Below are 14,725 nucleotides of genomic sequence, written 5' to 3' on the forward strand. Positions count from 1 at the left end.
TAAATGTAATTTCTTGAAGCAGGAGTTGATATATTTAGGACATTTTATTTCAAAGGAAGGTGTACTACCTGATCCTCAGAAAATTGAAACAATTAAAAATTGGAAGAGTCCTTCATCATCTGATGAAGTTAAGAGATTCGTGGCTTTTGCGAATTATTACAGGAAACATATCCAAAATTTTGCAAGTTTATGTTCACCTTTGAATTATTTAACGCGCAAAGGAATTGAATTCAACTGGACTTCGGAATGCGAAAATGCATTTCAACAATTGAAAGAGCGGTTCATCAACCCGCCTGTATTAGATTATCCCGATTTTAGCAAGAACAATACATTTAAATTGCACACTGACGCATCTGAATATGGTATCGGAGCGGTTTTAAGCAACAAAAATGATAAACCTATAGCATACGCTAGTAAAGGTTTGAACAGTGCTGAGAAAAACTATTCGACAATCGAAAAGGAACTTTTGGCCATAGTCTGGGCAATTCAACATTTTCGTGTATATTTATATGGACGAAAGTTTGAATTGTAAACCGATCATAGACCTTTAGTTTATCTTTTCACATTAACAGATCCATCGAGTAGGTTGACGAAATTTCGTCTGGCCCTCGAGGAATACAATTTTGATGTCTTCTACAAAAAAGGTTGTGAAAATGCTGTGGCGGACGCGCTATCACGCATTTCAACAACTGAATTGAGAGACATGCATGAAAAAATCGGCAATGAGGTATTCGTAACAACCCGAATGCAATCGAAGAAGGAAAAAACTAATTCTTCCAATGAAGTGGTCACTGGCCATGGCACTTCGAGTGGAAAAATAGTTGAACTAAAAGTACAAAAAACAAATTTTTTGGATAACGTTACATGGATTCCTGAAAAAGAAGAAGTTATCATAAAACCAACAGATACCTTGGTTTCGTTACGACGAACAATGGAGGAACTTGGTTCAATATGTAAAAAATATAGTGTCGGAGAATTATACATTCGAATAAACGATGATTGTGCGCACAAATTCTATGAAAAAGTTGTACAACATGATTTAATAAAAAGGGTACCCACAATTTTCAGAATTTCAAATAAAATTAAAATTATTAATGACGACACTACGAAGAAACTAATCCTTAACGATTATCACCTATTACCTACTGCAGGTCATGCAGGCATTAAAAGAACAATTAACACCATTAGGCAGAAATATTACTGGAAAGGCATTAACCAAGATGTAGCTAAATTTATAAAATCTTGCGAAAAATGTCAAAAATTTAAATCAATCAATGTTGCAAAACCACCGATGATTGTTACCACGACAGCTGAAAGTGCATTTGAAAAAAATTATTTGCCCTAATAAAAATGTATTATACACTGCTGATAGGGTGAATGATTGTATCATTCCCTGTATGATCAAGATGATAGCCCGAAAGGGTTGTTAAGCACGTTGTATCATATTTTTCTATTAGGGTGGATTTGGTAGGTCCACTTATACCCTCTGATGGAAATGAATATATATTGACAACGCAGTGCGAACTGACAAAGTTCATTACTGCAACCCCGATCAAGAATAAGACAACAGAAGCTGTAGCTGAAGCTTTTATGAAAAGTATCATATTAAAGCATGGAGTGCCAGATAGAATCGCTTCCGACAGAGGAACAGAATTCATGTCTGAATTGTTTACCAAAATAGCTCAACTTTTGAATATTGAAAAACTAAACAGCATATTATCACCAATCAATTGGAGCATTAGAAAATACTCATAAAAGCCTCGGGAATTTTCTAAGGGTCCAATGTGACAATAAACTTTTTTCATGGGCAAACTGGGTGCCGTATTATGAATTTGCATATAATAATACGGTACACTCAACAACAAAGTACACACCTTTTTACCTAGTTTATGGAAGACCGTCTAAAATGCCTTCTAACTTGGTGGAGAGCCAACCTGAGCCTTTGTATAATCCCGAAGACTACTGTAAAAGAATCAAGGCAAGGATAGGAGAAATAAATATAAAATCAAAAGATTTTGCTTACAAGAAAGGAGACTCTATTCTTATTAAAAATAAGACAGGGAAAAAACTAGACTTAAAGTATAATGGTCCATACCACGTACTGGAGGACATGGGAACGAATGTGAAAGTTTCCATTAACAATAAGGAAGATATAGTACATAAAAGTAGGATTAAACATTTTATAGAATAGAATTCAACAAAAATATTATAGGGCGTGTGGTAGATGCGTGACCTTGAGAAGGTCAAGTCCAAGTTATGAGATATCAAGGATTTTGTGTTTGTCATCATAACAAAGTAGGATTATACCTTCAGAGTGAAGGAAAGCGTAGGTTACGAAATAGGTTCAAATTTTTAACTGTAGACAAAAATTTAAACAAAATATGATAGGGCGTGTGGTGCCTAGCTACACCTCCTGTTTACGCCTATGTGCGGCATGAAGGAGGTCGTGGAATCGAACGATAAGTGTTATGCTTTGTTAGCATAAACATTCATGGTTCGAGAACGATAACCTACCGAAATGCATACGCAGCGAAACAGCGTGTAAGCCTCGGTAGCGCGATAGAGTTAGGAACGAAATAAAGATTCAGAATCGTTTAAGTCACCAACGAAGTCGGACTCATTACTGACGATCACTGCCCGATAAACAAGACAAAGCAATCGGGACGTCTTCGACCAGCACGTCACCAGGAATCAGGACTAGGGTCAGCCAGTCTTTTGTTGTTATTGTCTTCGATCGCCAGGTGCTGCCGTCCACGGAGCAGAATCAATCGGTTAGACCGCACACGATCGCATCGCATGGGGAACACGGTTGATATAATTGATTTTTACTTGTACAGTTCCAAATTACGCTCAGTTCTTTTTTCCCATTTTCACGGTTTGTTCTAGCAGTTCTAGACAGCGTCCTTCTAATCGCACGTATGCTTCTCGATATCAAAGGTAGTCCTCAGAGTAGAAGCAACCGAACAGCACACACAGGACCGAATCGATTATTGGAATCACTTTCGCTGTCGCACAAGTTCTCATTCGAACCACCAAAATAGTCCAATTCGTCGTTACAGAAAACACCACACTCGTTGTAATTGAAAAACTTTACACGGCTTCACCGCTGCCACCAATGTGGTGAACGAGCCGCGGCGGTCCCGGGCTGGTCGGGCACCAGTCCGGATGGCTGTGATATTTACAATCACATTACCAGTCTCCTCGGATGTTCTTGTGTTAATAATCTATATTTCTTTATTCTGAATCTATACATATATGCAAGCGGGGATTTTCGGCTTCCAGTCTCTATGTAATCATAAACGGATATTGGTTCAACACCTGACGTTTCGGTCACATATATTGTGCCTTTTTCAAAGGATCTGCAAATTGGACAGGTTTTAACATAGGTTTTAAGCATAATTCTACATAATCTTACAGATACAATCCCTCCGTTTACTCGTGAGGTTATGTATGTTTTAAACATAGTCGCACGTCTTCACTTCACTATAACGAGAAAACAGAATTATTCGGGTACCAGTTTCCGAAAGAGGTATCTAAACACCCAAAGGGTTGAGTTCGTTGGTTGGCGCACTTTTTCAAATCGATCAGTATCGATCTGTTTTACCTCCTACGATCTACCTCTTGCCGGCGGCGTCACTTTCGCGCCAGATTTCGATTCTGTCTGTTTCTCGTTATAGTGATGATCGCTATTGTGCGCCTATTCCTCTGTTCTTCTATGTGTTGTGTGCTGTGTCGTTTTGACTGTGTGTAATACCCCTGCGTACGTGCCGCTCAGGTTTTCGGTGTCAGTTCGTTTGTTAACAGTGTTTGGTGTGTTCAAGATGTGGCATGACTCTAATATGGCTAAATTCTGTTTTTTGTTGCTTGAGTCTAATACTTCTACCTTATCTAATAGAAGGGGGGGACGAGACGGGAAAGACGAGACGGATCATGAGATGGCAAGACTGAGAGAGAAAACAGCGCTACTAGATCACTGTATCACCAACAACCACAATTTTCTATTAGATAAGGTAGAAGTATTAGACTCAAGCAACAAAAAACAGAATTTAGCCATATTAGAGTCATGCCACATCTTGAACACACCAAACACTGTTAACAAACGAACTGACACCGAAAACCTGAGCGGCACGTACGCAGGGGTATTACACACAGTCAAAACGACACAGCACACAACACATAGAAGAACAGAGGAATAGGCGCACAATAGCGATCATCACTATAACGAGAAACAGACAGAATCGAAATCTGGCGCGAAAGTGACGCCGCCGGCAAGAGGTAGATCGTAGGAGGTAAAACAGATCGATACTGATCGATTTGAAAAAGTGCGCCAACCAACGAACTCAACCACGTGGGTGTTTAGATACCTCTTTCGGAAACTGGTACCCGAATAATTCTGTTTTCTCGTTATAGTGAAGTGAAGACGTGCGACTATGTTTAAAACATACATAACCTCACGAGTAAACGGAGGGATTGTATCTGTAAGATTATGTAGAATTATGCTTAAAACCTATGTTAAAACCTGTCCAATTTGCAGATCCTTTGAAAAAGGCACAATATATGTGACCGAAACGTCAGGTGTTGAACCAATATCCGTTTATGATTACATAGAGACTGGAAGCCGAAAATCCCCGCTTGCATAATACCAATCACAGTCGATCCCCTTACATCTATACATATATATACTAATTCTAATGAGGTGAAGGTCTATGAAAAGAGAATGTAAATAGAACTGGTTGACTCATGTCGACCAGATAATGAAAAGCAAACCTGTTCGTTATCTGCAATAACGATTCAGTTTGTCTAGTATTATCTCCCTTTTCAATGACCTTCTTCAAAATGTTGGTGCCTAAGGGGAAATGCATGGGATGAGTTACACCACAATAATAACATTTCAACACATGACAGATACTCAATGTAAACATACACGCTAAACGTAATACAGTAATACAATAATTTATTATGTGCACACCACAAGGTACCACAGAGGTTATGTCGTGAAAATTATTAAGTTTGAAAGGGAAATACCAGTTCCCCATCAGTTTAATCATCAATTTTTTGGTAAATTTATTGATAAAATGAATTTTTCTACCCCGATTCCACATTAAATTTTATCTGGAACGACTCAATCACTAAAATACGAAATGGGATTTCACGAAACTTAACCTCACTTTAGGAGGCCAATTGTAGTATTTAAATATTCTTTAAAAAATAAAACGACAAGAAATGACTAGAGGGAGACCGGAGACTGCTTGTTCACAAATGTCATAACGCTGGAGGGGGTGGGTGGGTGTCCTTCATGGTGTTGCAGCTCGAACAAATAATTTTTCTTCCCATACAAACAGTGTTACGAAAGGGTGGGTGGGTGTCAAAACAGGTCAATTTTGGCGTTATGATATTTGTGAATGAACCCTGATCCAACTAGTAATCCTACATTATAGAGATCTGCGGAGGCGGCCATTGTGAGCCAATCGTGCAGAGATAACTGTCAAAGTTTGAGCCAAATGAACATGCCTATCGTTCGTAGGTAGGCGTCGTTTGAACGGTATTGCAATCGGAACTAAATAAATAAAAGGTATTTATTTTTAATATCGAGATATTGACGGCATATGTATGTTTAATAAAAAGATAAAAATTTATTAATTCTGCTTTCAAAAGCTCATTCTTATGACGACACTTTTGTTGCTGCACTTGTCGAAAAAACATCCATTGCTGCTTCTTGCATCACTTCTGCCGATATAATTAGCGCAACACTTTTGCATTGAATTTCAGATTTCTTCGATTTCTCCGCTATTTCAACAAAATTTTGAAAAAAAAATTCTACCATAATTAGAAAAAGTAAAGAAAACAACTTGAGCCACAACGAAGTCACGCACAAAGTTTGAACATCTAGCTTTGTAGCAAGTATTGGCAGCTCTTGTAAACAAAACAAACAGCATTGCCAAATCGACGTATGTAACTTCCGCTCATCTCTATGTAGAGGATTTCTAGACCCAACCAGCAAATCCAGGCAGTACTACGTCCGATTTTAATAGTGGTTTCTGCTTTTAGTGGTGTTGCATATGCGTACACGTTGCATTACACGAACACTACCTGAGTTACTGGTGCAAAATAGTAAACAAAAATCAGCTGTTCCCGGTAAAATCCAACCGGTATTATTTTCAACCAGTACATTTGCATAAGGGGCCGTCCATATACCACGTGGACAGAAAAACCTTGGTTTTTGACCCCCTCCCCCCTCCCCGTGAACAAGTGTGGACATTTTGCTAACCCCCACCCCCCCCCCCCCCCCCTCCCCTAGTGTCCACGTGGACAAAACAAAAAAACTGAAAAAAATGCATTTTTTGTTTAAAATTTATGTGTCTCATTAAAAAAAAACAGTTTTAAAATTTATCAAACAATGCCTTTTATTGTAAAAAAATATATCATATTTCCCCTCTCTTTCAATACTTAAAAAAACTGTCGAAGAAAACTCGAATTTTTGAATAGCTCTATTAGGCATTAGGTAGTGAAAAATCAGATATACATCATTCAATCGGCATTAAAACATCTGTCAGAATCTGAAATTACAGCTAAAGTTTCACACCAACCGATCAGGTTAAGCCCGGGGTGGCCTCTGCTGTACATAGTAGCCGTCTCCATTCCACTCGGTCCATGACTGTTTGTCTCCAGTTCCGCACTCTGGGTCCGCAGATCGTCCGCAGATCGTCCTCCACTTGGTCGATCCACCTAGCTCGCTGCGCTCCACGTCTTCTTGTACCGGTCGGATGACTCTCGAGAACCATTTTAGTCGGGTTGCTATCCGACATCCTGATGATGTGACCCGCCCACCGTAGCCTCCCGATTTTCGCAATATGGACGATGGTTGGTTCTCTCAGCAGCTGATGCAGCTCGTGGTTCATTCGCCTTGTCCAAGTCCCGTCTTCCATCTGCACTCCGCCGTAGATGGTACGCAACACCTTCCGTTGCAACAAACTGCCCATTGTAAAAAAAAAGCAGTTTGTTACAAGATGGCATATTTGATTAAAACCAGCAGTTGAATGGTTTTTGAGTGTCCAAATTTACTTTGGTCAATCAATTAGCATTGAATCGATTTGGCCTAGATCCACTCGCCACTGCGAGCATAACAAGCCACATATAGCCCTGACATTGAATACTTTTCAAGTTCAAGGAGAGAAAACTTTGCATACACCATATGCGACAATATTTATAAACACTCTTCCTCTAGAACGATCACCGATAGTTTGGCGTTTAGCTGAGAGTTGTTTATGTTTGGAGAAATATCGATCGGACGCGCGATCAAAACGCAATGCGTGTTGCAAGCGACAGTCCGTCTTGGGTTTTCTTTTTGTTCTTCCATTTAGAACAGATTACCTCCTCCGGAACGTGGCCTATGTATCGATGGATAAAGACAGGAATCCATCTACTGATTCATTTAAGGCATAGGTTTAGCCACTCGTTCAAGGCGAGAACCTGGGGTAAGGAACAATCGGTCCGACTGTGATTATGAGTAACGAGTCTGGAATAACAAAGAGGAGAAACGTCAAAATTGGAACAGCCGATTTGCTGTCATCCCCATAGTTCCAATCGAGCAGGAGACCTGTCAAAACGACCAGGATTCGCCACTTTGGTATACTCGAGACACTTTAATTATGAGTATTCGTGCTACAGAGGTTCTCGAACGAATTTGAGTTCGAGGCATTTTCTTCATATATTTGAGTACGAATCAGTCAATTGGGAAACATCATTTACATCACGGATTAGATCTTATCCCCACCACTTTGTATTAAGAGTGTTTGGGTCCAAACTTATTTTATTTGTAGTGGAATTTTATTTATGGGTAGGGGTTGCAAATATGGACTAGAATACCCCACCATATTTCACGGATAAATATTCCGAAGTTGAACGAATATGAACCCGATCTCTCCCTTCCATTCATCACGGATAAATATTCCGAAGTTTAACGAATACAGATCCGATCTCTCCCTTCCATTCATCACGGATAAATATTCCGAAGTTTAACGAATACAGATCCGATCTCTCCCTTCCATTTGTCACGGATAAATATTCCGAAGTTAAACCGATCTCTCCCCACCACTATTTTAGGATATTTTGTAGGACTCGTATCCCGATCAAGACCGATCGTGGATCCGATCTCTCTCTTTCATTCGTCACGGATAAAAATTCCGAAGTTGACCCGATCTCTCCCCACCATTTTTTTTAGGGACCCGAATTATCCCGATGCTGAACGAAAACTTTTTTTCGTCATGGATAATTATCTCGGACGTGGTCGGATTGAAAAATAGAAAAGGCCCCTTTGGGGTCGGACTTCATGAGGGTGGTTTGCCTTCAAATTATAAAATGATGGGTTCAATTTTTATGGAAACACAAGTGATATGGAATGATGTTTAGTTTTTAAGGACGAGAAAAACTATCGGTTTGAAAATATACTTTTGGTGTTCAGAAACGGGTTGGGTTCCAATAGAATCGAAGTTTACATTAGATTCAATGTTTGTTTTTAACTCGCCATGAAAAATCAAAGTTTATCCCGAGCTCAAGATTTTTTCTAGGCGCAGGGGCTGAAACGCATGCAAGTTCGGGGGGAAAATTTTGGAATGCGATTGGTCGAATGAACCGTTTGAGTTCATGTAATCAACCAAAAGGTGAAATATGATGAATATGATTGGTCAAATGAATCTCTTTGATTCAAAAAGACATCACATGGGGAAACAGCACAAATGAAAGAAGGATATATGCACATCTCTTTCCAGCTCAGGAACTCCAGGATTCTTTTCTGATTCCAGAGTGGGGATGATTGAAAAGTGTAGTGCATATGTATTCTAATGAGAGTTGATGTGTAGGTTGAAATCTCAGGATATAAAAACCGCTGCCGGACCCTTGATCGGGGAAGTGCTTAGAATTTTTTTTCAAGAGTTGTTATTAAGAAGTTGAGTCGTTACAGAGCTTAGGGAAGTTATTTAGGGAGTTCTTAGAAAGTGATATTGAAGTTTATAGTGAAGAGATGGTAACTTCGTGTTACGGCGAACTTTATTAGATCGTAGAGTTCTGCGGAGTCCAAAATAAGCACGATTTCCTGTCACAATGCGCCTCTGAATTTCTCTGCTGGTGTCGTTGTCGGCGGTCACCAGTGAGCCCAAGTACACGAATTCTTCAACCGCCTCGATTTCATCACCGTCGATATATGTAAATTCGGGGTGGCGGGCGCGCTGATTCCTCCCTGGAGCCCTTTGCCATCGTGTACTTTTTCTTCGACACATTAATGAGTAATCCGATTCGTCTGGCTTCACTCTTTAGTTGGATGTACGTTTCCGCCATCGTCTCAAATTTACGAGCAATAATATCAATATCATTAACGAAACCAAGCAGCTGAACGGACTTCGTGAAAATCGTTTCACTCGTGTTTATCCCCGCTCTCCTAATTACACCCTCTAAAGCAATGTTGAACAGCAAGCACAAAAGACCATTATCTTGCGTAACCCTCTGCGAGATTCGAAGGGACTCGAGAGTGTCCCTGATACTCGAACTACGCACATCACTCGATCCATCGTCGCCTTGATCAACCGTGTCAGTTTATCCGGGAATCCGTATTCGTGCATAATCTGCCATAGCTGTTCAAGCTGTTAAAGTTTCAAGTTACCTTCATATCAAATAAAATTGTACAAGTTTCTAATACTTGCGCAATCAGCTGGCTTCCGGCAAAAAAAAAATCAGAATCTTGGCTATAGAATATTCTTATTACATAGATATTCGCGAAAAATATAAAAAAGGGCTGAATTGCGGAAATTTGTATGTAGTATGTAAACAAAATAGTTAGGTTTTCGTTAGGTCACAAAGATTCAACTGTAATAGACTGACTGAAAACCTTAAAAACACAATTATTTAACGGTAACTCCTGATGGAAACTGATTTAAAATGTTTCATTAATAGTTATTTTGATAACTCAGATTTTTTTTAGAATGAAATTGTCCACGTGGATATTTTGTAAACCCCTACCCCCCTCCTCGTGGACAAGCGTGGACTTTCTATCCCCCCTCTAAGTTGTCCACGTGGTATATGGACGACCCCTAAGTGTTCGTGACGCAGCGCTGCGAAACCACAATGCACTTACTTTTAAGTAATGACCACTTTTAGCAACGCACGGTGGAAAATCAATATGTTTTGAGTCCCTAAACCCAAAATAGAAACCACCGGTGGAAAAGTGTGGTGCTAACCTAAAATAGCACCCGAAAAGGATCGGTATAATAGGGATAGCGATGAGGACTCCCGTGGCGGTGCTCTAATGAAAACAAAACAACACCTGGTTTTAGTTGTCGGTTAACAGTTTGACAGATCAGAAACCGAATCATCATCGAGTGGACATTCAGGGCTGTGATACAAGCAGTGCGCAAGTACGCAGCCAGTTACATCGAAATGATAAGGCGCGAAGTTACTTCTATCAGTGGTTGCCAAACTTTTGCTCTCGATCTACGCGAGATTTAAATGCAACCAACTTGAATGGAAGAGCTCAAATCTGCGTGAATTGTCGTCACGTCACTCATAGAAATGAGATGCGTAGACAAAAGACAATCACATATAAAATAGGGTACCCTCAGATTAAGCTTAATAGATAATAGTTAGTTTATGTACACGTGTGTGAATGAATGATATATTGAAGTGAATGAATGGGGGGGGGGGTGGGGGGGTGTTTGAATGGTATGAATAGAAGAGATTTAAAAGAAAACGAGTCTGGTCCAAATTATTTGTGACAAATAAAATTAGAAGAGAGTTATTTATATCTTATTCTCTTTTGAATGTTGATGTTGTGTAGAATAGATTAGAGTAGTTCAAGGTTACCAATTATCGTATCGTGGAACACTCACCATGATTTTTTAGCCGATAAGCATTCCCAAGCTCACCGTGCATCTTTTGATCGCTAATGCAATGAACTCAGCTATCACTGTCTAGTTGAGGAAAACTCTCGCTGGTTGCAGTGGCGCTTGTCAACAAAGATACTCACGCTCTCGAAGTGGTGTTTATTCATCGATCACAACTCTCGCACCGCTGCTCGAAAGAGAACGATTCGAAGGAAGCGAGAACTGGAGTAGTTATTATCGCTGGTGAGATTTTTCACTGCGATTGATGATAATTTATCACCACGAGTGCCAATTCAAAGGAAAAGCAGCGCGGTATCGATACTGTGTCTTTAAATAACGCTCACCAAAGATGCACATTTGTATATAGTAATATGAGCTTGGTAAGAAACTCTAACGGTATTTTAAACCTAACTGATGAACCGGAAGGTGTGTGCCTTTGGTAAGGTCATTTCATCGAGCGTGGATTGGCCGTTCTTGTACATTACATTTATTTGTTCAACATCATTAAGACAAGACATAATCAACAATAGTACGCCACAATACTAGGTTTGTGGCTGTCGCTCTCCATCCTCGGTCGCGCCCAATGCTCGCCAAGTCACGCTCCACCTGGTCCGCCCATCGTGCTCTCTGTGCTCCACGCCTTCTTGTGCCAATCGGATCCGTTGCAAACACCAGCTTTGCAGGGTTGTTGTCCGGCATTCTTGCAACATGCTCTGCCCACCGTATCCTTCCGGCTTTGGACACCTTCTGGATGCTGGGTTCGCCGTAAAGTGCAGCGAGCTCATGGTTCATCCTTCTCCGCCACACACCGTTCTCCTGCACACCGCCGAAGATCGTTCTTAGCACGCGTCGCTCGAAAACTCCGAGTGCTTGTAGGTCCTCCTCGAGCATGGTCCATGTCTCGTGCCCGTAGAGGATCACCGGTCTTATTAGCGTTTTGTACATGGTGCATTTGGTGCGTGGGTGAATCTTTTTCGACCGCAGTTTCTTCTGGAGCCCGTAGTAGGCCCGACTTCCGCTGATGATGCGCCTCCGAATTTCTCGGCTCACGTTGTTGTCAGCCGTTAGTAAGGATCCGAGGTAGACGAATTCCTCCACCACCTCGAAAGTATCCCCGTCTATCGTAACATTACTACCCAGACGGATCCGGTCGTGTTCGGTTTCGCCTACCAGCATGTACTTTGTTTTTGAGGCATTCACCACCAGTCCGACCTTTGCTGCTTCGCGTTTTTGCCGGCTGTTCGGGTTCGTTTGGAAGTTGACCATCAATGTTAACTTCTTTTCCCGATCAGCCTAGATAGCTGTGTAGTGTCGGTAGCGGTTATCTCAATCGGCTAAGAATAACACTACGGACCGCCTGATCCAGTGGTAAGAGCCCACTAAACAGGTGACCCCTAATTCATGGTGTTATGCGGCTTTATGCTTACCGTGCCAAAGAATGAATGGTTAGGGGGGTCTAATAAAAACCTAACCACAAACGGAGCCTGTGGAGAATTAGGGCGTCCTCCACAGTATTACGCCCTTACTGCGCTAACCGGAGCAATGGTGCAGTGGACCTTGCGTTTCTCTGAGACAATCAGTTGCCCTTCTTAAGTCTCAAATTTGAGGCTAAATAAGGGCGGGGTTATTCAAATGTTGTTAATTAGCTTACATTACTGCCTATATGGGTTCGCTTAATGCGTTTTCGCCATTGGCGTTTTTCAATTAACACCGATTTGGTTGGTCGTTGATGTTTCCTTTTTGTGCTGTGATTGTGAAGAGTGTAATCCTGTCTAGTTTGGGTAGTGGCTACGACAAGGAAACCTCAGATCAATTTTCAGCGTAAAAAGCGTATGTAGCCCAAGTGGATCTACTTCAAAAAGTTCAATTTCGTAGGGTAACTTCTGTATAGGTTACCTTGTGAACCCAGCTTTGCTTTTTTCATTATAGATGAACTGTCGTGCCTCGAGCATGCTATATTTTAGAATAACGTTAACAGTATGTTTCAACCTTTCCTTATGGATGCCTTCAAGTAAGCTCTTGTTTTCAGCATCTTTTCGCTGATATTTGGCATCTGAAGTAGCTCAAACATTGATTTGAGATGCTTCACTTTGATGGAATACTTAGGTAGTACAGTTCATGGTTAACTTAACATAGAATTGCACCTAACCCAACTCTGCATGAGCAGAATTTGTCAGTTGGTTGGCTGATTGGCATGTGTCAGATGAGGACTCTCCATTTGATCTTTTTGCACTTTGGAGTGTTCCTTCGCAAACTTTGCGTATTCAGGCGTCCCTGCTCAACAAGCTAGGGAACCTGTAATAATTGGTTGCGATCACATTTTATGGATAACTCGCTTCCATTGCTGCTCCAAGAGAGTTTCATTATGGTTTTGTTATTATAACGCCCTTCATTGTGGTATACCATAGCTACTGCTTTGAAAGAAGCTTGTCCTCTGCGGTCTGTGCGGACCGAAAGAGGTATTCCTGAATGGAACTCGGACCTGTTCAAGTTCTAAATGTCTTCGGATAAACCAGTCTTTTGTATAGCTACGAATCTTTAGCTTCTACCCCGAGGATTGTAGCTATAGAATCGATTTAGTGGGCACTAAAAAGCGCTGCTTACTTCAAATCTCCTGCAGCAAATGGGGCTTTGTCCTATTTTTCTCCAGAGGGATTTGAGTTTTTCAAACATGTTTTGAACTCTTGTAGTTTTCTATTGGGTATTTTCATGGCGTGAAATTACTCTGTAGTTTTATCCCGAAAGGGTGCGCGCGTTGTAAAAAGAAGGAATAAGTTCCAGATTTATCTGGTTACGTCGTTCTTTCTGAAATGCTCGAAACGCATTGTCAATTATCACATCTGTGATGTTCGTCTGGCTAACATGCCTGTTCATGTGAACTCACATGTCTCCCAATTTGGGATGTCCACAGTGACTCTTTTACACAAAGTTGTATACGTTTTCAAGAAAGCACTCGCTCAAACGTAGTTTTTGCTTGGGTGATTTCTTGAATATTGAGGATGCTTTTGATGACGTGCCTTTCTATGTCATATTGAAAGTCGCATGACGTCGCAAGCTGCCTCCAATGAGCTATAGGCTCTTTTTACGCTTATGCGTTTTACAGTGTCCTTTTCAGGGCACTGATTAACCCCGTTGTGGTATGAGCTATGAGCTCTCGTTGCGCTTATGCGTTCATTCCCTCTTCTAGGGCACCCCTTCTTATTTCATCACCTTTCCCTTTCCCAATTCCCATCCCTTGTCCCATTCTCCCTCAGGTAAATGATGAAATAGGCTCATATGTATGGCGATGGCACAAATGTCCCAAATGGAGGATAACGTGCCTCTGGAGCCGGCCTTCTGATACCTGATACCTCGAAAGTATCCCCGTCTATCGTAACATTACTACCCAGACGGATCCGGTCGTGTTCGGTTTCGCCTACCAGCATGTACTTTGTTTTTGAGGCATTCACCACCAGTCCGACCTTTGCTGCTTCGCGTTTCAGGCGGGTGTACAGTTCTGCCACCGTTCCAAATGTTCTAGCGATAATGTCCATGTCGTCCGCAAAGCACACAAATTGACCGGATTTTGTGAAAATCGTTCCCCGGCTGTTGAGCCCGGCTCGTCGCATCACACCTTCCAGCGCGATGTTGAAGAGTAGACATGAGAGTCCGTCACCTTGTCGCAGTCTCCGGCGAGACACGAATGAACTGGATAGTTCACCCGAAACCCTTACGCAGTTTTGCACACCGTCCATCGTTGCTTTAATCAGTCTAGTCAGCTTCTCAGGAAAGCCGTTTTCGTCCATGATTCTCCATAGCTCTGCGCGGTCGTTACTATCGTATGCCGCTTTGAAGTCGATGAACAAGTGGTGCGT

Source organism: Aedes albopictus, chromosome 3 (genome assembly GCF_035046485.1).
Source record: "Aedes albopictus strain Foshan chromosome 3, AalbF5, whole genome shotgun sequence".
Taxonomy (NCBI): domain Eukaryota; kingdom Metazoa; phylum Arthropoda; class Insecta; order Diptera; family Culicidae; genus Aedes; species Aedes albopictus.